This window comes from Phoenix dactylifera, chromosome 14 (assembly GCF_009389715.1).
Source record: "Phoenix dactylifera cultivar Barhee BC4 chromosome 14, palm_55x_up_171113_PBpolish2nd_filt_p, whole genome shotgun sequence".
NCBI lineage: Eukaryota > Viridiplantae > Streptophyta > Magnoliopsida > Arecales > Arecaceae > Phoenix > Phoenix dactylifera.
Window position 1 is genome coordinate 18,236,065 of NC_052405.1, and position 4,111 is coordinate 18,240,175.

Below are 4,111 nucleotides of genomic sequence, written 5' to 3' on the forward strand. Positions count from 1 at the left end.
TCTATCCTTTAACCAGTGGGAGCATGCATGTGGTCCGAGGTGCAAATCCCACTTGGATCCTTAACGAGGCAAAAGAAATTCTTGGAGAATATAATATTCATACTAACTTTCAAGCACCACTTCTTGTGAGCCATGCATATGGAGGCTGGAGGCTCACTTGAATCCAAGAAGGGAACAATTAGGGAAAGGAATGTTGGCAAGTTGTAGCATGGGAATAAAGGTTTGCATTCCTTGGCGATTGGTATTGAAGATGTTGCTGCACCAAAGCAAACCAAATTAAGATAATAATGAAGTTCCCTCGAAAAGAAAACTGAAAATACTTGATTCCAACATGTAGAAAACCATCCTAGATATCTTGTTAGATTTAGACACTTTGATTTTGCACTGAATCTTTATTCCCAAGTGTAGGAGAGTACACGGATTGTCCCTCGATATAGCTCTCAAATATCATCTTATGTAAATAAATCTTCATTCTTTCGTGCGCGTCTATATATCCATATATCTATATATCTATATAATTATCGACCAATCTATCTATCTATCTATTTAGATCTCGAATTTGAATGGTCTACTATTTAAGATAATTAATTTTAGTTAATATGATGTCTTCTATATGGAAGACTTATGTTAGCTTTAGCGATTCTTCTCTTGTTGAATATGTTACCTTTGATACTGCACATCGAGTTCCAACTCTCGTGTCACCATCCATGTATGCAACACTTGGATTCAGATGAAGACATATGACAACATCAACTATTGATGCCATGCCAATCGCATGCTTGATAGCTTGTCGGTTATGGACACGCATACGCTTTTCAGAAATCAAGTTCTGTTTTTTTTCCTAATTAATTTAACATTGTTTATTATAGTGCCTGCAAATTGATCATCTTTACCTCGCAGGCTTATCCTTACAACCCAATGCGGAGCATAAGCGTCTAAAATGCTTACTCCACTTAATTGGGTCCTTGATTTGGAAAAGATGATTCATGGAGAATATTCATCGGAAGCACCATTCCTCATGACATTTGTGTTACACTTTGTTCAAAAGTTGATTCTTAGGAGTTGTGTACAGATCAGAATAAGAAAATGAAGGCAAAGACTTCCATAAATCAAGGAGGAGAACGATAGGGGAGAGGAATATTTTGCAAGTCTTGGCATGGGAATAAAGGATTGCATTCTTGAAGGCTGAATCAGTGGATTTGCGACAGTAGAATATAGGTATAAGAATATACAAGCCTATGGAGTTATGAAATCTTCTTTTGAATACTTGCAAGATTCATGCTCCAAGTATGTTCGCTTTTAGTGCGCAAGTGAACGAGCATCAATACTCGGGAGCCGAATTTCAAAGTTCAAGACATAGCACAGCCAACTCTGTGTGAATTTAACTAGGATTTGGGCTTCATGTTTTGTAAGCAATATCTAGGATTCTCGGACCTCCTGAGATGCTGATAAACTATATATAACATCAGTTATTAGCGATGTCATACCTCCGATTGGGAGCATGATTTATCATGCCCTAGATCCGGAGCATGACATGGCCAAGCTACCGAGGGGTGCAACCTACAATAACACGAAGCCAAATATTTCATTTAAAATTTCAAATCCATCTTAACTTCCAAATCCATCTCAAAAAAAATATAATAATAAAAGTTTAATTTCATTATTCATTAAATGCAACCAATATTGGTTCAGAGCATCTATTTCAAACATAAATACCAACCCATAATCCTTAATATTTAGAAGATTACTAAGCTACGAATTCATAAGCAACTAAGGAACTAAAGTTCTGCTACATAAATTGCTAAGCCTGCTTGCATGAACTCTAAGCCTGGACTATCCTTCGTCTTTACTGACCCTATTTGCCTGGAAAAAAAATAAAAATAGAGATATATGAGCGACACAGCTCAGTAAGTAGCCTTTTATTACCTTACCGAATCAAGTATAAATTTTTTGATATCAATGCATTATTTTAAAAAAATAACAGTTATTGCCAAAAAAAATATTTTATAGTATAATATATTAAAACAAGTCATAAAGCAAATCATGCATGAACAAATCATCGTTCTTTCATAAACATAGTTCTAAGTTTATATCACAAATAAATTTATAAATCATTTTTCAAATCAATTAACTCTATCATAGATCAAAATATTGCTCACAAATGTGCGTGCCATGGTCACTATGACCCGTGATAGGGTCATAATTGACTGCATATCACAGTTTGCCAACTATTATACCCGTTGATGAGGGTTGTATGCCAATTATTATATCGTTGGCGAGGGTTGAGGGCCATATGCCAACTATTATACTCGCCGGTGAGGGCCGTTACCAACTATTATACCCACTGACGTGTCGTCACCAATTATTATACCCGCTGATGAGGGTCCTATATAGCTATTTGAGAGCCTTTCAAATACTTATATATTTTTAATAGAATATTCATATAAATAGATGAAACACTAAAGGCATGATCAGATTCATATTTCATAACAAAACTATTTCATTAAAACATTCATGGAACTATTTTTTTTAATAAAGCATGCTTTTTATAGCATATATGTTGATCATAATTTTTAAAAAATATGATATGTCCACAAGTGAATCTTATACAGAAAAAATATGATATTTTAAAAAATAATAAGAAGTGTAAGATCTACTTACTTTTTTGACTTAGGCTTTTAGACTTCGCTGGGTGACTCTGTTAGACCTATTTAAAATATTAACAGTGAAATTAATTTCTAATTGATGTCTTTAATAAAATAATACGATTGCATAGAGTGATTTTATGTGGGTTGGATCTTGACGATTCGCTTAATGAATCAGACTCAATCAAGGCCAAGATTAATCAACATGGTTCATCAATGAAGGTTTCAAAGATATTCAACGGGGTCGGGGTGATCGGTCCAGTGGGCAGCCCGAGCACTAGGGCGGATCAAGGCCCATTGCGGGGATCAACTTGGGTTCGTAGATCCGGTCGACAGGACTTTATCTAGGTTCTATAGATCTTTTAGAGAGAGAAAGTAGAGAGAGGAGAGGGAAACAAAGAAAATAGAGAAGAGAAAAGAATCCTTCTTCTTGTCTCTCTTTTTTCTTCCCCCTTACCGAAAATAAGTGGCGGCAGCGGTGGCCTAGCTGCTCACCCGACGACGACCTCAAGTGGCTGCAGTTCCGGCTAAACCAGGCGGCCGGCGGTGGCTAAACATAGTGGAAGAAGACCGAAATAGGGGTGTTCTGTTTCGAATGAAAATCCAGCAATTGCCAGTTCAAATCCAAGGGAATGAAGGCCCAAAACACTAAGGAAGAAAGAAGAGGAGATGAAGAACTCATGCCTCGGTCCGGCAAGGCTTTTCGGCCACTCTTCCAGCAGAAATCAGAAGAAGAACCTCGATAAAGAAGCTTGAAATCGCAAGAAATCTAACCTTATTCTTTGATGGATCTCAAAGGGGGAGGATGGGAGATCTTTGATAGGCAAAAATCCAAGTTTTTTGGTGTTCAGTTGGCTTAAAACATAGCTATTTTGCTCGCGATCGGAATTGGGGAGGAAGGAGACTCCCAGCTAGAGTCCTCCTCTCCCAATTCGTCACGTGCGACACACGTAGATGATTGGGTAGGCCACTTTGGGCCAGCCCACAAGTCCAACGCAATGTGCAGGCCGGTCAATAGACCGAGCCCTCACAAGCGAGCTCAAAATTTGTTTATTTCCAATAATAACCTTACTTTAGTTTTGTAATACTTTGCAGCAAAAGTCCACAATTATTTTATATTATCAAAAAAAGACAAATTAATTTATTTTTATAATTTAGAGATGATCCGTGTTGAACTATATTTATGAAAAAAATATCAAACATTAAGTTGATCCTTTATGCAAAAATCTCCTTAATGATTTAAACTTTAAAAACTTGGAGTAGTATCCGCATATAATACATGTCTTGGAAAATAACATAAATTTTGAATTATAGTTTAAATTCTAAATTATTGTAGTATTAAAAATATTTTGATATGTCCTTGTTTGTTTGGAGGACTATTTGTACTTTTCTATATTAATCTACCCTCACAAATAATTTTTATTATAATATTTTCTCTATTTGTTTGCAATAGGGTTCTGATTCTC